The sequence below is a fragment of the Dromiciops gliroides genome, chromosome 3 (assembly GCF_019393635.1).
Source record: "Dromiciops gliroides isolate mDroGli1 chromosome 3, mDroGli1.pri, whole genome shotgun sequence".
Lineage (NCBI taxonomy): Eukaryota > Metazoa > Chordata > Mammalia > Microbiotheria > Microbiotheriidae > Dromiciops > Dromiciops gliroides.
In genome coordinates this window covers 598,340,496-598,367,611 of record NC_057863.1, presented here as the reverse complement: position 1 = coordinate 598,367,611, position 27,116 = coordinate 598,340,496, and the positions used below count along the sequence as shown (strand labels likewise).

The 27,116-nt window shown below is 43.1% G+C and overlaps 1 protein-coding gene across 1 annotated transcript in view; it reads left to right on the top strand.

Annotated features, from left to right (window-relative positions):
* HIVEP3 (HIVEP zinc finger 3) overlaps positions 1–27,116 on the top strand; it is a 502,456-nt gene that overhangs the window by 151,883 nt on the left and 323,457 nt on the right.

Sequence of the window (27,116 nt, the reverse complement as noted above, 5' to 3'; positions counted from 1 at the left end):
TAATGGATTTTCCAAATGTGTGTGTGTATATATATATATAAAAATATATACATACATATGAAACAATATACATGAATATATAAGGGATATATATTGATAGATAATATAATATATTATATAAATTATAAATGATGTTATATACCATATATTTAATAATATAATACAATATATAATAAAAATATAACAAAGAAAACTACAATAATAGGTTATATATTAGACACATATTATTATATATTATACATATGATGTAAAATGGCTATAAACATATGAATATAAATAAGGGATATATACACATATGAAACAAATATATACATGAATATATATCATGTATATAAATACATGATATATATTCTATATAATTGATATAAATATATTTATATCATAATAATATTGTATATTATTTCTAAATTATAAAACCTATATTACATATAATCATATGAATATATAATATATACATATATTAAACTTATATATACATGAATATATAATAGATATAAATAATATATATAGTTTCTCTTATCATTAATACAAATTCGTTTAAAAGCATTGCAGGATCCATGGTAGCTTTTTGTAAACATGTATTTTCTCACTCCATGGATGCTAATCCCATAATTACTATTAGGTGACGATCCTCATACAGAGAAACCTGTGGACTAAGGCATTGAACAAATTCTCCCCACCCCACCAAGAGTTGATTCTGGTATTTTTTATGTTGCCTGGAAGACGTGTTAATACCTCAGCTCAAAATATGCTTATCTGGTCAGTCAGACCTGATGGAGCAGGACACAGACCTACTATGTTCTGCTGGGGGAATAGGGAGAGAGATACAGGATGTCTTTGTGGGGATGGAGCATAGCTGGGCCAATCCTCACTTGGTAGTGAGGATATGCGGTAGCAGGATAGATCCAACCAAGGCACACTGAAGACATGCTTGGCCTGCTTCATTTTTTTCTGTGTATGCTTTGAGGAGAAAATCCAATCCGTGTGAAAAAAATACAACATAACAAAAACCTGGAGATCTTAGTGAACTATAAGTTTGCAGTCGGCAGAGTGACTGTGTGACATCAACACAATCACATCACAGCTAAGAAAAAAAAGGGAGCATGATCTTAGGCTGTGTTAATAGAAGTCTTTCCTCCAGAATAGGGGAGGTAGGAGTTGCACTCTGCCCTGATCAGACCACACCTGGAGGGTGGTGTTTAACTCTGGGTACCGCATTTTAGGAAGGGCAATGACAATTTGGATTAGATCCAGAAGAGGGTGACCAAGATAGAGAGGGACCCAATAAAGATTGCTTGGAAGAAATGTATAGCCTGGAGAAGACTCACAGGAATCCTGAAGGGCTTTCATGTGCAAGAGGCATTCCATGTGCTCTGCCTGAAACTAGAGGGTAAACCTGGGAGCAGTGAGCAGAGATCACTGGAAGTGGAGGGGGGGAAGGCAGATTTCAGCTCAACACTGGGAAGGACTCCCCAGCAAACAGAACGGGCTAGGGCTGGAGCAGGCATATTGTATTCCTGATCTTTGGAGCTTTTCCAGCTTCCCAGCCCAGACTGGCTCACCACTTTTACAGGCTGCTGCAGGGGGGGATTCTGGACCAGGTTGGAAAGGGACTCGATGCTCTCCGAGGCTCCCTTCAGTTTGGTGCATCTATGATTCGAAGCTCTCTTGCTGCCCTCTGTTGTAGATAACACTGAACTGCTGGGCACGTGGCTAAGGGAAAGATGTTTTGACTGGAAAGAGGAAATAGGGATGGAATGACTGAACACAGAACCAGAAAAAATGAGGTGCTTTCTTGCTCTTGGGGTGGGGGCTTGAAAGTTGGGGGGAGGGGGCATCAGAGTAATAAACTTAGCCATCCTAGCCTTCAGGAAATGATGTGAAAAGTGGGAGCTGCCCTAGTCTCCCAGCCTCGGAGTCTAGGCTTTTGTCTGTTCTATTTCAGGGGCTGGTAAACTGGTTTCCTGTTTTGTTGCAAAATGGGTGGTTGTTGCTGTCTGAGGCTTCCCTGACCCCCTGGCTGGCTTATATGGGCTTCCTGACATCCAGGGGTCTGTGTGTTCAGGGGGTGGGGGTGGGGGCGGGGGCTGTACCAGCTAGATCTCACAGTTTCTAGCCTCAGATTTTTCTTCTATTCCTTGGAACACCTGAGAAGGATCCTGAAAAGGCTGGAAAGCACTCTCATTTTTTGGCAGTGTCAGACCTTTCGTTGTCTCATGTTCACCTGTGCCGATGTCCACCTTCACTAATTGGGCCAATCTCCATTTCATAGATGATGAAACTGGGGCACAAGGAGACAAGATTACAGGACGGGGTGGAAGGAGGGTCTTAGGTTTATATCACAGAGCTGGAAGGAACCTTAGAGACCATTGCATCCGACCTGACTCTCAGAAGAGACTCCGAGTCTGAGAGAAAGGTAGTGACTTTCTCAAGGTCAGGGAGTGAGTTAGGAGCGGGTCTGGAGCCCAGGCTACCCGACTCCCAGGGCAGAGTCCTTCACCATGCTGCCTCAAGTGGCCTGGTCATTGGAAAGACAATGAAATCCATTTGGCACATGCTGGGAATACCACTCACTGTGGTGAGCTTGCTTGGGGAAGGGGGTAGGCTCAGCTGTGTGGTTTACATTTGCAGATACTGATTAGAGAAGGAAAAGTGTCGAGAGCAAGAATGCATTTAAGCTTTCCTGTAAGTGGAGATCCCTTTACCCCCAAATGTCTCCCTAGACAGCCTGCCCCTGGTACTAGAAATTATGCCATTAGTCAGTCATTCCTTTGGTTGATCACTCTCCCTCATGGGATCATTGCAAGTAGGGTTACTTTGCAAACAGTATGGATCGAGATAATTTGTTTTATCATCTGCGAAATGGGTATGAAAGTAGTGCCAACCTCATAGGGTGATTCTGAGGATCAAATGAATGTATGCAAAGTGCTTTATAAACCATAAAGTGTCTTAGATATGTCAGCTATTACACTCTTTGTTTCTTAAGGCTAATTAAAAAATTTTTTTGGCATTGAGAGTACATAGTTGTGTTCTTGCCCAGAAAGGACAGAAGGATCTGGAGATAAATGGAATGGGGGTTGGATGGGAAGAGGTTTGGGTGAGCTAGTATCCTTCACATAGCACATTGGGTAAATGTGTACTTTCTGCTATCCCCCCACCCGACCCAGTTAGGTAAGCTTAGGGCATGATGCATGTTGGTGAATTATTCTGAAAATGAATCAGTGATTTATGTAGTGCTTGGCACATATTAGGTACTTAATAAATGCCAGTTGACTGACTTATGGGTTGATGTCCTATTTACCTGTTGACATACCTTTGTTTTTCCTTGATAGAAAATGGTATAGTAGAGGCAGCTTGGTGGCACAGTGAATAAATCACTGGCCCTGGATTCAGGAGGACCTGAGTTCAAATCCGGCCTTAGACACTTGACACTTCCTAGCTGTGTAACCCTGGGCAAGTCACTTAACCCCCATTGCCCCACAAAAAAGGGAAAAAAGCAAAAAAAGAAAATAAAATGGTATAGTAACATGCTTAGTTCACTAAGGGACCCTGTATCACTATGGATGGAATGCCACAAGCCCTTATGTCACCAACAGGGCTCCTGATTGGATGAACCTGGGATTGTTGAACGGGAAGTTGATCTCCATCCAAAGAAGCCAGGTGGGAGAATCCCAAATGCTGCTTGTAACCAGAGAGCTTTGTTCAGTCATCCTTGAGTGCCAGAATCAAGTGAGGCATCGTCTTGATTTAATTGTGTCTCCAGAACATTACAGGGCCTTCTTGAGCTCCATGGCCATTTCAACTGAACAAACATGCATTAAGTGTCTCGTGTTATGTGACAGGTTCTATGTTAGATGCTGAGCATATGAAGACAATGATAGGAAGAAGGAAGCAATAAGTGTTTATATAGCACATGCCATGTGTCAGGCACTGTGCTAAGAACTTTACAAATGTTATCTCATTTGATCCTCACAAGAACCCTGGAAGGTATGATATGATACAATATAATATAACATAACTAATAACATACAACATATAACATAACACATAATAGCTAGCATTTCTACAGGGCTTTAAGGTTTATAAAGCATTTTATAAACATCTCATTTTATACACATATTGACTCTGAAAAGTAAGTGCTATTAACATCCCAATTTTACAGATGAGAAAACTGAGGCAAACAGGTGAAGTGACTTGTCCAAGAGGTAGAGCGTCATGTACAGGAAATAGTGAGCAGCTCAGTCAGCTTAGAATGAAGTGTGCTTGCAGGGCATATGACATGGCCACTCAAAAGGGATTATTCCATCAATTCCCTCAGGGAAACTGAGAAGCCACAGAGTCTATGTTGCCCACAGTTGAATGGTGCCCTGGCTTCACTGAGATAATTTTAGAGGCTGGGAAGGTGATTGATTGCCAAAATATAGCATCAAATGCTCTCTAAGTTTGTGGTAGACATTACCACCACACCTCTAAAAGGTGAAGACAGAGTCCAATGTCTACCTTATATATCTTTTTAAAAAATTTTATTTACTTATTTTAGTTTTTAACATTTGTTTAGATAAGATTTCCAATTTCAAATTTTTCTCCCTCCCTCCCCTCCCCCCTCCCCTAGACAGTAGGTAATCTGATATAGGTTTTTATATATATATATATATATATATATATATATATATATATATATATATATATATATATATATATATATATATATAATAACATTAAACATATTTCTGCATTAGTCATGTTATACGAGAAGAATCAGAGCAAAAAGGAAAAGCCTCAAAAAAGAAAAACAACAGCACCAAAAACAAAAGAAATAGTATGGTCCAATCAGCATCCATATTCCACTACCTTATATATCTAGGTAGGATTGAAGAACAGATGTAATCCTGTCCTGTCCCAAGGCGATGGATTAGTGTGTCAAAACTTCCATTATTATTCCCAGGTGTTTCATGAGCCTTCCTGTCCCCACACAGTGAACTCTCAAATCTACAGTGGTGAATCTGTATCAGAAGGGTGTTTTGATGCTAGATTGTTCATGTTTACATATGAAAAAAACCCACTTGCTTCTATTGTGATTACCAGCCAGGTTTCACTGTGAATATGACATTGTAGGTTTTTGGGGTGCTCCTTGGATAGGGTTTAGGTGACCGAGCTCACAGATAGCCTTTTTTAACTCATGATTAGCTTTTTTGGGCAGCTGGCCTATGGCAGGCACGTTCAGCATCTTTGGAAGATTGTCGCTCTCAGGATGGGCTGGCATACATGACCGTCTATATGGTGAGTCATGTTTGGATTATGCCCCTTTTAATTGCCAGCTAAGATTATACTGGCTTCAGGGGCTGCCATGTCACCCTCTGACTCATACTGAACTTTGTTCCCTTCCTTGTTCTTGTTCCTTGTTCCCCTGTGCTCAAAGTCAGGGGAATGCCAGGTTTCACCCATTTTCTGCAAGTGTGGTGATGCCCACATTCTCACATATTAAATCAGCCACAGTTAGGACTAGAACCTGAGGCAGAGAACTTGGCCTGTGCTCCTTGGCCTAACCTGGAGTCATCTTCATCCAGGTGCCCAAAACCCTTGACCTCTAATCCCTCTCCTCATCTTTTCACCAGTGTGGAGTTGGGACTGGGTGCAAGGTTCTGCTCTGCCTTGCAACCAATAATTTGAGTTGTCTTGGGGCTTGCTCTGAACTATAATCCCAAAGGTACTTGGTGATGTTTTTGGGAGGGAGAAACACCAAACTCTGAACCCTTTTGAAATGAGTGATGGCCTGTTCTGTTTTCCCTAAAAATGATGGTATTTTCTGTAAGTTTGCCCTATCTCTGGATTTATGGGGAGAAGGTTAGCCAACCCGTCCTCCCTTTCTTCCTTTCTATTCTTTCTCTCCTTTTCCTTTCTTTCCTACCTTAATTAACCTCTTACTCTGCCCTCAATTTTCTTCTCTCTCTCTCTCTTTTTAATCTTCTTATTGATTAATTTGGAAAACGTAAAGTAGATGAGAACAAAGGTTCATAGAATACCAGGAATGGTGAGAGGAACTCAGACACCATATGCACCATCTGCTTCATGTTACAGACTTGGGAACCAATGCACAGAGAGGGAAAGAACCCCATCAGAATCACACAGCCATTCAGCTACTTTGTGCATGACCTTGTGTTAGGGTCCTGTGCCTTATAAATCCCTGTTGGAATACATTTATTGTCTATTGTAATTGGAAACCTCCATGGCAACCCCCTTTCGGGGAGATTCCCTTCCTAATAATGTTGAAGACATGAGGGGTGGGGAAAGGGGAATGAAGAATGGTTAAGGCCAGCAGAGGTCTCTCTTTCCTTGCCACACTGGACCTCCACTGGCCCACTGCCTCCGCCTGGTCAAGTGGTTCCTATAAGTACAGTAAAGGTCTTTATGACCCTTTTCAGTAGCTCATTGCCCAGCAATCTGAGTCCCATTGTTTCCTTCCAACAGTCTTCCTTCCTGCCCTCATCTCAGAGGGCTGAGCTTGGCCAAGGGCCACTGTAGTTATTCCCTTTACCCTCTTTCTACCTTCCAAGTCTTGGTAAGAAAAGTATGATGCTGGTTCTGGCACTTTATATTGTTTCTGTAATTTCTCCATCTAGGAGGGAGGAAGGTCTGACTTTACAGAAGTCATACCCCAGGGGCTTCCATGAACTCTTCTTCAAGGTTGTTTCACTGACCCATTCACCACAAGGATCTCACTGGTCAATTCTGTTATGTTTTGGAAGCTTTAGACCTTGGTATGTGGTGTACCCTACTCAAGTAACTCTGGAATTGAACTCTTGATACTGGAAGGGAGTCTTGGACAGGAGGTGGTGTTGAAGGATCAGAGATCTATGGGTAGAAGGTCATGTAATCTAAACCTTCATTTTACAGAAGAGGAAACTGAGGGGAGGTTAAATGATTTTGTTGCCAAGGTCATACAGAAAAACAAGCATAGGTCCCTCTTAGGAAAGATGCCGTGCCATCCAGTCTTCATTGAACTATTTTGACACTTTCTGTAAACTCTACCTCTTCATAGCCTCAGATGTCCCTTAATGATCTTGCCTCCTGCTATGCTGCCAGCATGGAAGCTAAAGCTTCTCCCATTTATACCTATTAAGTGTCATTTGATCAGATTCAACCCAAAGTGATGGGCCATTGAGATCTTTTGGGGCCCTGACTCTTTCATCTAGCATATCACCTATCCCTTGTCCTGAAGGTTAAAACATCTGTCAATGGGCTCAAAGTCAAATCAGCTCATTCTCAAGGCCATGCAGAGAGATAGAAACCTTGGAAGATGCAACCACAAAAGGCTATGATTCCAGATCCCGAGGGAAAGGAAAAGCTATTTAAGCAAAATTAAGAAAATCCACAGAGTTGACTACACTTTGAGCATCGAGCTGGGTCACTCTGATAGGAAGTGAGAGAAGGAGGCAGAGGAATCCAAGAAAACTGGCTATTGTTCAAGGAAATAATTCTCAGGGCTCAGAAACAAAACCTACCAAGGCATTAGAAGGACAAAGTAATTAGAGATCAAACTGGCTAAGCCCAGTCCTATATATGGAGCTGAAGGGGAAAGAGCAAAGCCACAGACAGTGGAAATGAAGCCAGATCACTGAAAGGTGAGTGTAGGAAAGAAGGGGATCTGAGGAGATAAGAAAGGACAAAAGAACATGTTGCAAAGGATCAAAGAAGTGAAGGGAAAATCTTCAATTCAATTTAATTCAATACACGTTTATTGTGTGTCTGCTGTGCTAAGTGCTAGGTCAGTCAGTGAGCCAACAAGTATTTATGAAATGCTAACTTATGGATCACAATGCCAGGCACTGTGGTAGGTGCTGGAGATATGAGGGAGAATAGGCACCAGGAGGGGAGGACCAGAGGCAGATCTTTTGTCATCATTGTTGTTGTTGTTCAGTCATTTTCAGTTGTGTCTGACTCTTCATGACTCCATTTGAGGTTTTCTTGATGGGGATACTGGGGTGGTTTGCCATCTCCTCCTCCAGCTCATTTTACAGGTGAGGAAACTGAGGCAAACAGGGTTAAGTGACTTGACCAAGATCACAGAGCTTGTGTCTGAAGCCTCATTTGAACTCAGGAACATGAGTATTCCTGACTCCAAGCCCGGTGCTCTATGCACTATGGCGCCATCTAGCTGCTTCTAGAGGTAGCTCTACTACCCAGTAATGGAAATTTACAGAATACTAGTAGAAGGCTGAGGATTTAAATTTCACCTGCATTTCTCTCTTCTTTAGAAAAGCTCATATAGAAGGCACTGACCAGACCAAGAACTAATTATTGTGAGAGCCAAAGCCCTGGGGAATTGGCACACCCTTAGGGGGAGAGAGAGCATCAGTTAGAAGCTTCAGACAAGCAGCAAAGAGTTGAGTCTATAGACACCCATTCCATCATTGGCCTTTTCCCTATGGGGTCTGCACCTTTTACAGGTACTCCTTGCCTTCATGGTCCCAGACAGACAAGATAAGTGGTGTTCAGTCCACAGTGGGCCACCTGATCAATTTTTGTGGAATTGAATTACTTCCATGACCATACTCTAGGGATTACCCCCCTACACACACACACACACACACACACACACACACCACTCCCTTTTTGTCTTCTTGACTCAATAGATACTATAGGATGTCACCATGAGTTACATAGAAGGGTAGGATCATCACAGGACCCCAGGGAGCACTGGGGATGCTTTGGTTTACTTGTTTCAGAAACTGGCTTGTTTGAACAATTCCCCTTCCAATGGTCTTTCTCAGTTTCATTGAACATCCTCCTGCTGTTCTAATATGATGTTGGTGACTAATATGTTTAACATGATTGTAACGTATAAACTATATCAGGTTGTTTGCTGGCTTCAGGAGTGGGGAGGGGAAGGAAGGGAAGGGAGGGAAGGAGAAAAATTTGGAAGTCAAAATCTTACAAAAATGAATGTTGAAAACTATCTTTACATGTAATTGGAAAAATAAAATAATTTTGTTTTGTTTTGTTTTGGGTTTTGGGGGCAATGGGGATTAAGTGACTTGCCCAAGGTCACACAGCTAGTGTCAAGTGTCTGAGATCGGATTTGAACTCAGGTCCTCCTGAATCCAGGGCCAGTGCTTTATCCACTGTGCCACCTAGCTGCCCCAAATAATATTTAAAAAAATAAAAATAAAATAAAATGATATTGGCCGGTCTAGGCCACACCCAGCAACATGAGCCATTACTTCAAATCAGGAGCTACTTAGAGCTTCCTCCCCTACCCCTGGGACACTGGCTTGTGGAGCTTCTTTGCCCTGCTCTACCCTCCTGCTGCTGCCAATTGCAATAGAATAGAAAGTCATAAAATCATCCTTGTAGAGCTGCAAGGGACGCTATAGGTCATCCAGTTCAACCTAGTTTGAAGTTTCCTCATTTGCTCAGGTCCTCTTTCACTGTTGTAGTGGACTGAGGCTCCATCAAGGGATGGGGAACCTGCAGGGGCTGGGGCTGGGGCTGGTATAAGGCCATGGTACCAACAGGCCAACCTGGTTTGCATGGGAGAGTCCACAGGGCTTTAGTCCTTGAAGTGCTGGAACAAAGAGGTCATTTGCCATGAGGTTCCAAGAAAATGGGCCAGAGGAGCAACATCTGGCTGCCTCCTCTATGACTTGGTGTCTGACCAAACCACCTTCTGTGCCCCCAATATGACTCCAACACAGTTGGAAGTGATAGTAAGCAGGATCCAAGAATCATAGACATAGAGCTGGCAGCCTTAGACATGGACCATAGAGGCCATCTCCTCATTTTACAGGTCAGAAAACCATGGCCCAAGGAGGTTGAGGGACTCAGCTAAGGTCACATAGAATCTAAGTGTAGAAGTTTCCAGACCTCCTCTAAAATGTCCCAAATCGAGACAAGTCAAAGATAATGGGATGGGGGCAGCTAGGTGGCGCGGCCCTGGAGTCAGGAGTACCTGAGTTCAAATCCAGCCTCAGACACTTAACACTTTTTAGCTGTGTAACCCTGGGCAAGTCACTTAACCCCAATTGCCTCACTAAAGAAAAAAAAAAGATAATGGGATGATAATGGTAAGAGCTTAAGAACTTAAGGTCCGCAAAGCCCTTTAGTACATAGATTACAACAACACTTTGAGATAAGAGCTATTATTATCCTCATTTCATAGATGAGGTATCTGAGCCTCAAGTCTTTGGGGAGGGATTTGACCCCAGGACTCCCATGACTTCAAATTTGGCACTTTCTCCAATACTCACCTACCAGGAATATATAGTCTATTATTAACGGAGTTCAAAAAGCCAAATGTCCAAAGAGGATTGGGCTCATAAAAAGAATTTTGTGTACAACCTGATTTCCTCAACCTGGCAAATATGCCTGCGTCTTCATAAGCCCTGGCATGTCGTCTAACCCATTCCCATCTTTTGTCAGCTATGGACAGCTCCCTCTCAGCAGCAGCATTTCCTGCCTGGGAAACAGCTGTGTCTGAGTAGCTACAAGAACATGTGCTTTCGTAAACTCATAGACTGGGAGCTGGAAGGAACCTTAGAGGCCACCCAGTCCAGCTCCCTTGATTTACAGATAAGGGCCAAAGGGATTGAGTGACTTGCCCAGTGCAAAACAGGAATTAAGTGGCAGAGATAGGATTTGAACCCAGGTCTGGTAGTCTTCCCATCGTACCACATCACAGCTCCCCCCCCCCCCACACACAAACGCATGCACACAAATAAGAGGTTCTCTTTCTCATAATTTGCTTTCATGTGAGATTCCCAAGAACTCTCTGCATGGGAAAGAGGAGAGCACCCACATGAGCCAGGATCCTACCCACAGAGGGCTGATGATCCATCTCTCTATGTCCATCTTTCCAGGGCTATGAAAAAAATCATTTGCCTTTGTGAAGTGCTGATCATTTCTGAGCAGTTTCATCTCCTGCAGTAGAATCAGTCTCAGGAGTTAAGGGGGAAAACGGTATTTGGAATTTGGCTTGGTATCAGTCTAGGGGAGCGAGGGTGCTGTTCTGTTGGCTATCTTTGCTGATGCTAGAGAACAAAAGAACTGAGATTGTTCTCAGCAGACTTACAGAGGACACTGGGATATGATTTAAGGATCTCAAGGACCATCTGGTTCAAACCCTTCCTTTTACAAATGAGGAAACTCAGGCTTGTAGAGATGAGAGGATTTGCCCAGAGTTCCAGAGTGAGATAGTGTCTGGGCTGGAGTTAGTGCCCTAGTCTCCTGGGAGCCAACCCAGGGTTTTGTCCATTGTCCCATGTTGTCCAACACATATAGCAGCACCTCTAATACTCCAGAAGATATGGGTCAGGTCCAGAATGTTAAACTGATTGGAATTTTTTAAAAATTGTCAATTGAGGGCTAGAAGAATCCACAGAAGCTATTTAATCTAGTTCCCTCATTTTACATACTAGGAAACTGAGACTCAGAGAGGATAAGTAATGTACTTAAGATCTCACAGGTGTCAAAGGTGAGATTCAAATCCAGGTCCTCTGATGGCTGAACCCAGTTCTCTTTCCCCTGATTCTATGCTGCACTGCATGAAATTCACCAAGCATGTGGGCATGCACCCTTTGATGGTCCTAAGGATCTATCCCAAGGCTTGATTTCATCAGCATTTCAATTACATTGGTGGTCTTTTTGCTGTTCAGAAGGTGCTTCCCCCAGTCACAGCCTGCTCCTATGCCTTGTCATATCCTGAAGGTGACCCTGAATACTCCAAAGCTCTGTCAGTATATCACAGGCTCTGACTGGTCCCTCTACCAAACAGAAAAGAATTTGAGGCCAGACCGAACAAGGGACTCTGTCGATGACTTAAGAACCAGCCTGGGGGCAGCTAGGTGGTGCAGTAGATAAAGCGCAGGCCCTGGATTCCGGAGGACCTGAATTCAAATCCGGCCTCAGACACTTGACACTTACTATCCATGTGACTCTGGGTAAGTCACTTAACCGTCATTGCCCTGCAAAAAAAAGAAAAAGGAAAAGGAAAAAAAAAGAACCAGCCTAGCTAAGTGCAGAGCATCTCATCTGTGGAAAGTTGGGGATTATTTCCTGTGACTTCTAGGATAAAATGCAAATACCTTTGTTTGAGGCCACTAGATGGCATTGTGGATAGAGTACTAGAATACTAGATGTAACATCAGGAAGACCTAGGATAACCTTCTGCTTCAGACACTGGCTGTGAGACCTTGGGCAAGTCACTGGACTTCTCTCAGTTTCCTCATCTGTAAAATGAGATAGGGACTTGATGGCATTTAAATTCCCCTCCAGCTCCAAGTCTATGTCTGAGCCAAGAATTTTTGGCTCCAAATGGCCTTTCCAGGCTTATCATACACTACACGCCTTCCTATACATGATACGCCGGCCAAACTGTTATTCTTGCTGTTCTTTATGCAATACTCCATTGCCCGCCTCTGTACCTTTGCACAGGTTGTCTTCCATGTCTAGAAAGAAGTCCTTCTTCCCCTTCCCATCTTAGAAATCTTAGATTCCTTCAAAGCTCAGCTCAAGCGCCATTGTCTTCGTGACGCCTTTCCTGATTCCACTCTGCTGGTAGAGCCTCCTAGCCCTGAATATTCTCCTGGGTATACGAGACTTCTCCAGTAGAATGTAAGCTCCTGAGAGCAGAGTCAATTTCCTTTCTGCCTTTCTATCCTTGGCACGTAGTGGGGATGAATATAGTAAGCACTTAATAAATGTTCATTGCTTGCTTGCTTGACCAAATGATAATTGGAGGACCAATGAGTAACTTTGTAATAATAATGCACATTTTTTTATAAAACCATAGAACAGACAAAGCAAATGAGGAACGGAAACAAGTTTATGGTTCCCATTTTTCAGATGAGGTAACTGAGGCAAAGAGCAGATAAGTGACTTACTTTCCCAGAGCTGGTTCCATAACTAGTATGGGGCAGAGTAGGGACATGAAATGAGGAGTCTGAACTTCAAGCTTTTTCCTATTGCTGGTTAACACAAGAGGAAAGCCTATGTGTTGCCTGAAAAGAACATCAGAAGCCAGGTCTGGGCTTTCAGGTATACCCTGGTTGTGATGGAGGTGTGGGACAAAGACTCATGCCAAGGGAATCACAGAATCACAGCCCTTCTGAGGAGAAAGAGAGCAGAGACAGAGAGGCAAAGAGAGACAAAGATGGAGAAAGGGAGAGGAGAAAGGAGGGGGAGAGACAAAGACAGAGACACAGAGAGAAGAGACAGAGACAGAAATGAGAGAGACAGACAGAGATAGAGGTGGGGAAGGGAGGGAGGGAGGGAGGGAGGGAGACAGAGAGAGAGGAGAGAGAGAGAGGAGAGAGAGAGAGAGAGAGAGAGAGAGAGAGAGAGAGAGAGAGAGAGAGAGAGAGAGAGAGAGAGAGAGAGAAAGGCAAATAGAAGGAGGCAGGGGGAAGGACAGGGGGAGGGAGGGAAGGAGAGAGAGAGAGAGAGAGAGAGAGAGAGAGAGAGAGAGAGAGAGAGAGAGAGAGAGGTGAGCGAGGGGGAAGAGAATGTAGGAGCAAATTGGCTTCTGGTTGCATTTTAAAATCTAAATGGTTATTTGATTATTTATTGTTTTGTGTTATCTCTGCCTTTTCACTACTCCATTATAATGAATAATCAAGAGTTGACTTTACTGTACTGACTTTGTGTGACTCATCTTGGGCTCTGTTATAAAAGCAAGTTGAATCAGAGTTGGAATTAGAGGCCATCTCATCCAACCAGAGCTGAGACAGGAATCCTCACTGTATAAGGTTGATCAAGATTCATTCATTCAATAATTAAAAGTAATCATAAGGATAGCTAGCATTTAACACTTTAAAGTTTGCAAAACAGTTTGCAAATATTATCTTATATCACCCTCACAACAGTGTTGGGAAGTGGCTGATATTATTATCCCCATTTTACATATGAGGAAACTGAGGCAAAACCGAGCAGTCAGATGATTTGTGTAGTATGATCCAAGCCTAGTTGCCTACTTTCCCTACTAGACTGAGTTCCTCAAACATAAGGAGGTCCTAGAATCACCGATTGAGGGCTGGAAGAGACCTCAGAGATCATCTAGTTCAACCTTCTCATTTTATAGATGTGGAAATTGGAGCCTAGAGGTGAAATGGACAGAGAGCAGAGCCAGAGAGGCAAAGAGAGTCTTAAAGACAGCCAAGGTCCCCTCCTGAGTACCAGGCTTAGCTGGAAATGAAATCCAAGTCTCTGACTCTAACCACAGTGTTTTCTCCATTGCCCTACAGTATATTTGTATATGCCACAGCATTGAACGCCGGGCTAACATTTGTATCATTTGTTGGCATCTCTGTCCAAAATAGAACACTTCACCTTCTGGTCAAAACCCATCCTTCCTCTGAACTTCCCTCTATCTTTTGAGGACATCAGCACTGTCCCAGGTACTCGGATGCACAACCTTGGCATCATCCTTCACTCTTGCCTCTCCTTCACACACCATATTAAATCTGTTGGCTTCACTAGCACTTACATTTTTTCCACCTCAGTCTACTACTCACACTATTGAAAATTCTAGGTCAGACCTTCATCATGTCTTACCTGCACTGTAATGACAACTTCCAGACTGCTCTCCTTGCCTCTTGTCTTTCCTTTCCCCAACCATTTTAGTTCTGTTTTTGTTTAGCAGATGTGTGATTTAGTTGTCTTTAGAAGCCCCTGGTAAGCTTTCTCTGTCTCTGCAGATTGCTAGATTCTTCTCTAAATCTTAGAATTTTGACTCAGATGATTGCCTGGGTGAGAGAGAGAGAGAGAGAGAGAGAGAGAGAGAGAGAGAGAGAGAGAGAGAGAGAGAGAGACAGAGACAGAGAGACAGAGAGACAGAGAGACAGAGAGACAGAGAGACAGAGACAGACAGAAAGAGAGGGAAGGAGGGAGGAGATAGATTTTGTTGTTCACTTTTTTTCAGTTACCCTACTCTTTGTGACCCCATTTGGGATATTCTTGGCAAAGATACTGGAGTGGTTTGCCATTTTCTTCTCCAGCTCATATTATAGATGAGAAACCAAAGTAAACAGGGTGACTCGCCCAGGGTCACACAGATAGTGTCTGAGACTAGATTTGAGCTCGGGAAGATGAGTCTTCCTGACTCCAGGCCCAGCACTCTATCCATCCACTAACTGCCCATGATAGATAACATTTATTAAAGGATTTCCAGGCCCTGTGATAAAGCACAAGAGATACAGTTACAAGCAAGCAAGAGAATCCCTCAAGGAGCTTAGATTCTAATGATGAAAAGACAACAAATAAAAAGGGACTAGAATTTTTTAAAAAGGAGCTAGAAAAGGGGGGAGGATGGTACCTGCTGTGGAAAAGGTCAAGAAGTGGCATGGTTCCAGGCAAAATCAAACAGAATCTCACCTATGGGAGCCGGGGAGCCCAGAGGCAGAGCCCAAGGCTGTAAAGAGGGGAAGATGAGCATGATGGTCAGAATGAAGGCGTCATGGTGAGGGGATGACCAGGAGAGGTCATGGGCTGATGTGGGCCAATTTCCCCCCCAGTAAGAAGCTGCCTGATCCTGTGAATATGAGAGGAAATGCTCCTGGTGCTACTTATTTTGGTAGGTTTTTTTTTTTTTTTTACTAATTAGTTACACGAACTAAGCAAATCGGCAAGTCATTCTGTGCATCATTTTCCTCAAGCTGATGCTCCGCTGGGCAGGGGAGCATTGCTCCCAATCATGGCCACCTCCCCTCCCCTTGTGTCCTGTGGCATCAGATGGAGGAAGAGGGGCTTGGAGGATAGTGGAGATGAGGGTGGGGGAGAGTATGAGCTCCAGTTCTACCTTGAGATATTGATGCCATGAGCTGGAGATTCCCAGGAGGCTTTTCAACACCGCCTTCCAGCCATCATGCAGCAGACCCCCTGATGAATACAGTTTGAGGGGATGTTCCTTTTCCATCATCCCTGCCAGATTAAGCTTTCCTCCTCCTCCAGCACCTGGGCCAGACCCTGGACCACTGAAGAGAGGGATCAAAGACAAGGGCTGAAGGGGATGGATTGTGGGGTTTCTGTGTCAGCTGCGCTCCACATAGCATCTGCTGCAGCATCACCCACCTGAAGGGCTTGGCCCTCTGGATACCTCTCAGCGCACTACCTGCATTTCTCACAGTGGGGGCCCTCTTCACACTGACACTGTTGCTCTTCTTGTAACTGAGGCTTCCCATCTCTTGATCATCTCTGCACAGTCCGTGCTGCCTTCAGCAACTCAGATTGTTTTTAAGAGAAGCAGCCAGTTGGTGCAGTGGATACAGCACTGGGCCTGGGGCCAGGAAGACCCAAGTTCAAGTCCAGCCTTAGATGTTTTCGAGCTGTATGAATTTGGCCAAGTCACTTAATCTCGGTTTGCCTCAGTTTCTTTAACTGTAAAATGGAGATAATTATAATCACACCTATTTATTATATAATCTAAAACAACCTCATGGGGTTATTGTGAGGATCAAATGAGATATTTGGAAAGCACTTAGCATAGTGCTTGGCACATAATGGGTGCTGTATAAATGCTAGTTATTATTATTATTAATTATATTCTGCTGTAATGGCAGATAAAGGCACTGAGGGTCATACAGTGCATACATGGGTTCCAGGACCACAGGTTATGCAGCAGTGACTCTCATCTGGTGCTCTTCCTCCTCTAAGTCACATTTCCCCCTCATTGTTTGAGAAGTCTAGACTCCCTCTGAAATCAGGGCTGGCTCAGATTTTGTGGTGACCAGTAGCATAAAGGAAACATACCAGCTTCTTTGGAACAGGGTCTTAGCTTTGATCTATGCAGGAGAAAATCCTCCAGAATTACCCATTTGAAGTATTTTGGCTCTTAAGTCCAAGGAAGAGGAAGAGCAAAAAGGGGTTAAGTGACTTGTCTAGGGTCACTTCGTGAGTACATGTCAGAGATGGGACTTGAACCTGACCCATTTTCCAAACAGTGGCCAAAATATTTCTCCTAAGGCACAGATAGGACTGTGTCATTCTCTTGCCTTAAAGAAATGTCAGTATTTTTTACTGCCACCAGATAAAACATAAACTTCTCAGCCTGGATTTTATGAACCTTAGAGGAGGGAGTGTCTTTTTTTTTTTTTTTTTGGTGTGGCAATTAGGGTTAAGTGACTTGCCCAGGGTCACACCGCTGGTAATTGTCAAGTGTCTGAGGCCAGATTTGAACTCAAGTCCTTCTGAATCCATGGCTGGTACTCTATCCACTGAGCCACCTAGCTGCCCCAGAGGGACTGTCTTTTGCCTTTCTTTGTATCTCCAGTGCTTAGCACAGTGGGGCAGCTAGGTGGCTCAGTGGATAGAGTACCAGCCGTGGATTCAGAAGGACTTGAGTTCAAATCTGGCCTCAGACACTTGACACTTATCAGCTGTGTGACCCTGGGCAAGTCACTTAATCCCCTTTGCCTCAAACATCTAGAATGAAGGACAAACAGCAACAGCTTAGCAAAGTGCCTGACACATTTACTAACTGACTGATTGCAGTCTTGCTTCAAAGGGAAGGAAGGAAGGAAGAAGAAAGAAGGTATAGGAGAAGAATGAAAAGTGCCTTTGAATACTTTTTTAGCAAGAATCAAAAGAAAGAGGAGAAAGAAGATAGAACTAAAGACTTGTGTGACAAAGAGATTGCTTGAGAAGGAGCTGCTCTATCAGTGATGAAAGAGGGAAAAAATAGGCAGTATATAACATGTTCCAGATTCCCCCAAGGCCAGTGGATAGCTTAGTGGTACAGTGGATAGAGCGATGGACCTAGAGTCAGGAAGACCTGAGTTTAAATCAGGCCTCAGGCCGTGTGACCCTGACCAAGTCACTTGTGCTCTCTCTGCCTCAGTTCCTTCATCTATAAAATGCAATTAATAATAACACCTATCTCTCAGGGCTGTTGTACAGATAAAATGAGAAATATTTGTAAAATTCTTTGTAATCCTTAAAGTTCTATATAAATTATCATCATCATTATTATTATGTAGCATTATGCTTGGATTTAGGAAGACTTGGGTTTCAATCCTTCCTTTGACAGTCAATCAATAAACAAGTACTTACTGAATGCTTACTATGTTACAGGCACTGTGCTAAGCACTAGATATTTTCATGTGTCCAGGCTGCTAAATTTCACCTATAAATCTAATCATCTATAAAAGGGAGACAATAATAATACCTTCAGTGCCTACCTCATGGGGTTGTTATGAAGTTTGACTGAGGTAATATATGTAAATTACCTTTGCAGATTTTAAATGGTTATATAACTGTCAGTTGTAAATGAATTCATGCTGTTCTCACATAAGCCATTAGGTGGCACTACAGGCCTAGAACAGCTTGGTTGCTCCCTGGAATGTATGTACTGAGGTGAGGATGGAGGGCAGGTACCAAGGATCTGAGGAAAGGGGAGATAGTATTACAGTATTACATTTGAATCAACATATTTTTAAATAAAATAATATGTTCCCTTTGAGATGCCTTATGATTATGATGATGTGCTCCTCAACAAAGGATTTTGGACTCAAGACATAATAAAAGCCAATCATGGGGCAGCTGGGTGGCGCAGTGGATAGAGCACTGGCCCTGGAGTCAGGAGGACCTGAGTTCAAATCCAGCCTCAGACACTTAACACTTACTAGCTGTGTGACCTTGGGCAAGTCCCTTAACCCCAATTGCCTCACCAAAAAAAAAAAAAAAAAAGCCAATCATGCCTGAAACAACAGCTAGCATTTTTTAAAATCCTATTTAGCTAAAAAGTACAAGATTATAATAAAACATTGGTCATAACCTGTAAAATAAATCAAATGACATTGTGAAATTAGTGATTGCCAGTGATGTCTCTAAGTGACTCAAGCAAAGAACTCTTTATCTCCATGGAAGGTCTCCTTGCTTCTCCCCATTGGACCCTATGTAGCTAAGGCTCTCCCATGAGTGGTAAAGCAAGGATGAGGATGTCATGCTAAGTTAGTGAGTTTACAGAAAGGGAGTGCTTTGCCTTTAAGAGTGACCTGGTAATTCCAAAGGACTCATGATGGAAAATGCTCTCCAAATCCAGAAAAAAAAAAGAACTGTGGAATCTGGATGCAGATTGAACCATACTGTTTCTACTTTTTTTGTTTTTGTTTTTTTGAGGTTTTTCCCTTTTGTTCTGATTCTTCTTTCACAGCATGACTAATGCAGGAATATGTTAAACGTGATTGTACATATATAACCTATGTCAGATTGCTTGCTGTCTTGGGGAGGTGGGGAGGGAAGGAAGAGAGGGAGAAAAAAAATTGGAACTAGAAATCTTATAAAAACAAATTTTGAAAACTATCTCTAAATGTAACTAGAAAATAATAAAATACTTTTATGATTAAAAAAAAGTGATCTGGGGGGATGGTTAAGCCTTCAGGCAGGCTTTCACCAGTCTGACACTCTTCCTTCCCTCCTCCCCACCTCTCTGGTCCTGCCAGCCTCCTTGAGCAGCTGCTTTCATAAGAATTGACAATTTATACCTGCCAGAAAGGCAGGTGTGTGATTGCAGCAACTGGTTTTTTGTGTTACCTTTCTCCTGGCCTGCTTTAGGTTCTGTAGGCCTACTCAGCAGAGCAGTAGGGATGCAGAAAGTAAGATGACCCCACAAAACCCCTAGGAAAGGTTGTATTTAGCCATATAGTTGTGGGGAGGGAAGCAACTCAAATACAAACTAGGGGATAGGGACTGTTGGATGTGCGGGGGTTGTGCTGAATTATGTGTAAGTCAAGGCTGGGAGAGAATTTGGTTATAAAAGACATTTATTCAGAAATTTATCTAGGATTTCTTTCCCCAAGTGCCTTGAACAGTGTGCTCTGCACCCAGTGGACTGATTACTGAACGTTTATTAAATGAATGTGTGCCATTATGAGAGCAAACCAGCACGTCTCCTACTTGTGCTAAATGAGGGTTAGAAGCAGGCTAGCCAAGCAGGAGGTACCATGCTGCTGCTGCTTGGTGTGGCATCGAGGAGGAAAATCAGGATAATTGCTGTTTCTGTAGCTCTTTGAGATGTGCAGGATTCTCTCCCCACAACAATCCAGTGAAGGTTCATTGATAGAGTGGCAAGAATGCTCAACTTGGGGTCAGAAGACTGAGCTTCACATCTCAGCTCTTCTGCCTTGTATGACCTTAGACAAGTCATTCTCCGGACCCAGTGGTCCTCTTGTACCTTAGAGGACTTATAAAGCCCCTTCCACTTCTCAATCTGTGATGCTATGATGAGGCAGATAATGCATGGGTTAGACTCCATTTTACAGACAAAAAAAAACAAGGTGTGGTGAAGTTAGGTGACCATTTCGTGATCACAGAGCTGCCAAGGACCTGAGATGAGATGTGAAAACCAGGGGTCCTGACTTCTGGACCAACACTGTTTCCTCCAGGTACTCTTTAAATACAGGATGGGCCAAAAGTCATGATGTTTTAATAACTTTTTGAAAATTATTTTGTGTTTATTTTTCACCATTTATGAGATTTTATTTTTTCACACATAATGTAAATTCATTTTCTATACATACTGTCTAGGATGCCATGGTATTGTAAATTAAAAACAAAAATAAAGGAGCTATTAAATACTGAAACCTCTTCATGACTTTTTGCTCACCCTGTACTTGCCTTTTCAGTTGCCCAGGTCTGAAAATTGGGATACTGTGGGGCTTAGAGGGAAAAAGAGAGACGCAGGTGCTGCCTAGTCCTTGAGGATTCTTCTCTATCTCTTCCCTTTGCTTAAAGTACATTATAATTATGGTTATATTAATTTGCTGTTCAGCAGTGGTAAACTTAATAGGGGCATCAGGAAGTAGCCTGGTGCTGGTGTTTGTGGCTGAGAACTGGTTGTGGAAAACTCCAGGGTAATACAGAGGCACTCACTGATACTCATTTGTCATTAGAGGGATTGGATTCCAATCACAGTTCTGCCACTTTGGTACCCATGTGCCCTTTGTGAGAGATGGAACAAAGGGTGAATGTAGAGGGGTTGACTTCACCCAAGATGGGAATAAAGGAGGAGATAGTGGAAGAAGATGTCTGAGTAATATAAGATGTTCAGGGGGGCAAAAGAGAGAGCTTTTGGTAAATGGCCTAGCTGTGTGAACAGCCCCATGAGGTAAGAGCTATTATCATCCTCATTTTATGGATGAGGAAACTAAAACTAAGAGATTTGAGTGACTTGCCTAGGGTCACACAACTAGCTAGTGTTTGTGGCTGGATTCGAGACCCCCATAGCCCAAAACAGTGTCACCTCACTACCTACTGAGTGGAGAAGTAAGATTGCTATGCAGCATTGAGCACCAGGTTGAGAACCTGTAATATTTTACCTCCACATCTTCAGGAGACCCAATCAACAGGGTATCCTTATTTCTTCCAGATCCATTCAGCAGCTCAGGAAGGTGAGGCTTCTGTGTAACAGGGAGTAGGTTTGGACTTCCACCATATTTTATTTTTAGATGCCTGTTTTAAAGACAAATTTCTCACTGTGATTATGAGGATCTACTCTGCCTTTAAACATGCAACAACGCATGATGTGTCCAAGCAAGCTTGTATTTTAAAATAACCTTTAGATAGGAACTTTAGATAGGAACAACCCAGGGTTGGGATTAGGCAAGGTGTGATTAGCAATAGAACAAAGGGGTGAGGAATTTAAAAATAGAGGACTCTGTAGAGTTGAACAGGTCCCCGTCTCATGGGTCATTAGACAACACCTATCAGGCTTCTGGAGCAGGTGATAAATTTGGAGAGATTACTGAGTAATAGTAACTCGCCCCAGCCACTAGTGGGGGGGGGAGGGGAGAGAAAGAGAAGGGTAATAAAAGAAAACATAGCCAGTACTAGAAAGAGCATTCAGGAAAATTATTAATAATACTTTCTTGGGGCAGCTAGGTGGCGCAGTGGATAGAGCACTGGCCCTGGAGTCAGGAGGACCTGAGTTCAAATCCGGCCTCAGACACTTAACACTTACTAGCTGAGTGACCCTGGGCAAGTCACTTAACCCCAATTGCCTCACTAAAAAAATAAACAAATTAAAAAAAAATACTTTCTTTAAAAATAGACTGCCAGGGGCAGCTAGATGGTGCAGTGGTTAAAGCACCGGCCCTGAATTCAGGAGTACCTGAGTCAAATCAGACATTTGACACTTACTAGCTGTGTGACCCTGGGCAAGTCACTTAACCCCCATTGCCCTGCCAAAAAAAAAAAAAAATAGACTTCCAGATTTGGAAAGCACTTTGGAATAAAGAAAATCAAAGCAGAGAGGGCCTTTAGAACACAGAATGTCAGAGCTGGGAGGGCCCTTAGAACATATGATGTCAGGGGGCAGCTAGGTGGCGCAGTGGATAAAGCACTGGTCCTGGATTCAGGAGGACATGAGTTCAAACTCGGCCCTAGACACTAACTGTGTGACCCTGGGTGAGTCACTTAACACTCACTGCCCCGCAAAAAAAAGAAAAAAAAAAGAGAACACAGGATGTCAGAGCAGGGAGGGCCTTTAGAACACAGGATGTCAAAACTAGGAGGGCCTTTAGAACACAGGATGTCAGAGTTGGGAGGGGCCTTAGAACATGGAAAATTAGAATTAGAAGAGATCTTAGAGCATACAATTTCAGAACTGGGGACAGTAGAAGAGCAGAGCCAGAAAGGACTGAAGAACCTAGAATTTTAGAACTCTAATTGACAGAAAGGTTTTTCTTAGCATCCTACTAAAATCAGCCACTCTGCAGAGAAATAGAAGTTCAGTTGTTTTTCACTCATGTCTGACTCTTCATGATCCCATTTAGGTTTTTTAGGCAAAGATACTAGAGTGGTTTGCCATTCCCGTCTCCAGCTTATTTTACAAATGAGGAAACTGAGGCAAATAGGGTTAAGTGACTTGCCCAGGATCATATAGCTTTTACATATCTGAGGCTGGATTTGAACTCAGGTCTTCCTGACTCCAGGCACAGGGCTCTATCTATAGCATCATCTAGCTGCCAAAGTACTACAGTTATTACTATAATAGCTATTATTATTAGCCATTATTTACATAGCACTTTAAGGTTTTCAAAACAGTTTGCAGATATTACCTCATTTGATCCCCACAACAACCCTTTGAGCTATGTGTTATTATTATACCCATTTCACAGATGAGGAAACTGAAGCAGAGAGATCAAGTGACTAGCCCAGGGTCATACAACTAGTAAAGTGTCTGAGGCAGGATTCGAACTCAGGCCTTCCTGACTCCTGTGCCACCTAGCTGTCTATCATCATTGTTATCAACATCTATGTATTATCAGAATCTAATAAAAAGCCATATTTCAATAGGATTCCAAAGTACATGCTTTTTAAATTTAAGGCTAGAATGAATGGGCATTTTAATTGGGTTCTTGTTATTTTCAGCCTAGGGCTGACCTTAGTCTCAGGAAAAGGAGAATCTTCATTTCCTCCCTCTTCTCTGCTCTCTTGTACCACTCGGCCCCTGCCCTTGGGATGAAGAATTCAAGGCTAATCTTCTAGTTGACAGGATCATAGATTTAGAACTAAAAAGTACGTTAGGCTCCCCTCCCCCTCGGTGTACAGATGAGGACACTGAGGCCTAGAAAGACATATCAAATTCACACAAGTAGTTAAGTAACAGAGCAGAATTTGAACCCAGATCTTCTGACTCCAAACTCAGCCTTCTTTTCACAAAATTGCTCTACCTCACTTCTTCACAATCTGGAATTTGTGGGATGATCTGGGCAGATAACGGCCATGCTTAACGATAGGATCATGGATTTGCCGCTGGAGGGAACCTAGGAGACCATGTGGTCCTGGTCTCTTGAGGCCTAGAAAGGGCAGCCAGGTCGTAAGTAGCAGAACTGACCTTGGAGCCCAGATCCTTTGGCCCAGATCCCCATGTCTATGGGAAGCTCATTCCTGAGCTCCAGTCCATTGATTTACAAAGCAACTTTTGGAGCGTGGTTCATTTGTAAAAAGGGTGGGGTAGGGGTCCCTAACAAGGGGGCTGTAAGATATCTCTCTGGAAGCCTTAATTCCTCTGCCTCTCCAGTGGCTCCCCACTCCCCCACCACACACAGATACACAGACACACAGACACACAGACACACAGACACACACACACACACACACACACACACACACACACATACACACTGGCTGCTGCTCTGCTGCTCTGCTGCAGGGGATTCCCATCCGCTTGGGAGTGCATTCAGTGGCTCACACTCTCATTACTTCCCCTTCTTCTGCCCAAGTGACCATCATGAGACTTTAGGGAAATGAAAGGGAGGAGGGGCAGTGGGTCCTGCAGCCCCAGGGAAGCTCCTTGGGGGGAGGGGGAGGGAAGTGGAAAAGGATTGTCAGCTGTGGGGAAATTCTTTTGGGGGAGGTTGGAGTAAGGAGAAGGTGGGGGAAAGGAAAGGCATTAGGGGAGCTGGTGGGTCGTAGAAGAATAAGGTTTAGAGTAGAAAGGGACCCCAGAATAACCTGAGTCAGATTAGTGTCGAAGTATGGTCTGGAGACCCCCAGGGGTATCCAGGATTCTTTCTGGGAAAACTATTTTCATAATAATGCTAAGATATTTTAACTGCTAATATGGTAAATACTGATAGCTGTGCCATAAATAAACAAAAGCTCTTTGGTGGAGCCTCAATAATTTTTAAGAATGTAAAGGGTGGGGGCAGCTAGGTGGTGCAGTGGATAAAGTACTGGCCCTGGATTCAGGAGGACCTGAGTTCAAATCTGGCCTCAGACACTTGACACTTACTAGCTGCGTGACCCTGGACAAGTCACTTAACCCTCATTGCCCCACACAAAAAAATTTAAAAATAAAAAATAAAAGAATATAAAGGGTGCTAAGACCAAAAAATATGAGAACCACTGATCTAGTCCAACTTCCTTTCACAGATGAAGAAATGTAGGCTAGGGAAGAGAAGGCACTGGCCTTGTAGATATTTTGCATCATTGCTGTCTCCCACAACAGAAATACAATCCTACTGTGGGAATAGAACACTGGTTCTGGGGTCAGGAAGATTCATCTGGTCTCAGACACTAGGTATATGACCCTGGTAAGTTGCTTCACCCATTTGCCTCGGTTTCCTCAACTGTAAAATGAGCTACAGAAGGAAATGACCAAAAAAAAAAAAAGAAAGAAAAAGAAAAAAAGAAAAAAAAAAACAGGGTGGTGCTAAAAAAAAACTAGGTGGTGCAGTGAATAAAGCACTGGCCCTGGATTCAGGAGTACCTGAGTTCAAATCTGGCCTCAGACACTTAACACTTACTAGCTGTGTGATCCTGGGCAAGTCACTTAATCCTCATTGCCCCACCAAAAGAAAAGAAAAGAAAAGAAAAGAAGGAAATGACCATTTCAGTATCTTTGCCAAGAAAACCCTAAATGGGGTCACAAAGAGTTGGACATGACTGAAAAAAACTGAACAACGTGTGCCAGGTGCTTTACAAATATTATATTGTGTGATCCTCACAACAACCCAAGGAAATAGGCACTATTATTATCCTCAATTTACAGTTGAAGAAATTGAGGTGAAGTGGCTTACCTAGAGTCCCACAGCTAGTATGTGTCTGAGCCTGGATTTGAACTCATACCTTTTTTCCCATAAAAGTATTTTATTATTTTCCAGTTATATGTAGAGATAGTTTGCAACATTTGTTTTTATAAGATTTCTAGTTTCAATTTTTTTCTCTCTCCCTCCCCTCCCTCTCCCCTACCCAAGACAGCAAGCAATCTGATATAGGTTATATACGTACAATCAGATTAAACATATTTCTGCATTAGTCATGCTGTGCTAGAAGAATCAGCAAAAAGGAAAACCCACAAAAAAAAACAAAAACAAAAATCAAGATAGTATGGTTCAATCTGTATCTAGATTCCATAGTGGGTTGGTTTGTTTGTTTTTCTGGATTTGGAGAACATTTTCCATCATGAGTCCTTTGGAACTATCTTGGACCATTGTATTGCTGAGAAGAGTCATGTCTATCACAGTTGTTGATCAACACACAATGTTGTCGATACTGCATATAATGGATTTGAACTCATATCTTGCTGACTCCAGGCCCTGCACTCTATCCACTGTGCCACCTAGGACAGAGACTGTTAAATTCTTGTCTTTGTATTCCTAGGGCCCACCATGGTGCCTGGCACATAGTCAGTACTTAATAACTGCTTATTGATTGACTGACTGATTACCGGAGGTGACCCAGGTAACAAATAGCAGAGCCAGAACTCAAACCCAAGTCCTCTGTTTTTACCCACACCCTAGGCTGTCAGAAGCTCCTTCCAGGTGTAGGGAGGGAAGAGGGGCAGGCAGGTGAGTGGAAGATGAACAGCGTGGTTGGTTTTACCATCTTCAGGGGCTGGTAAGTGGAGTACATGGAGAAATGTAGGCTGGGATAAAGCTGGTAAGGTGAGGCTAGTGGCAGGTCATAGAAGGGCTTGATACCAGGCTAAGGAATCTGAGTTTTCAGCGTGGCTCTGGATAACAGAATCACTGTTGCTGAGCAACCTTAAGTGACACGATTGGACTCATGTCTTAGAAAGATAAGTCCGTGTATCTTCTCTGATTTCAGTTGGCCATTGGCTTGGAGAGACTGGTTCATTTGCTTAAAAAAATAGGCCTGGCAGTGAATTTGAAGGAAGGAGGGCAGTGGAAAGAGAGTGGGAAAAGCCCAACTTGTTAGGAAGCCTTTTGTCATGATCTCACTCAGGAGAGGCTTGTCAAGGTGGTGGCAGTAGGGGGCAGACATGAGCCCTGCTCAGAGCTAGAAATCAACAGGGTTTGGTTCCAGACACCCGTTGTGGATGTCACTCCTGTGCTCGGCCTCACAGTTTAATAGAGCATAAGGCATGAATACAGATAACCATGCTGAGAAATGCAATGTACCAAATGAAGGCAATAGGGACAGGCAGAGTGTTCATGCTTCTAGCGCTCTGCAGTGGAATTAGGGGACTGGATTTTGTCATCCGAGGGTCAGAGTTCAAGTCTCAGCTCCATCACTCACTCCCTGGATGACCTTAGGCAAGGTATTTGCCTCAGTTGCCTCATTTGTAAAATGAGGAACTCCAAGGTTCCTGTCAGCTTTAAATATGTGACCCTATGATCCTCTCAGGGAAGAGTCTAGGAAAAAAAACCCCAAAACTTCAT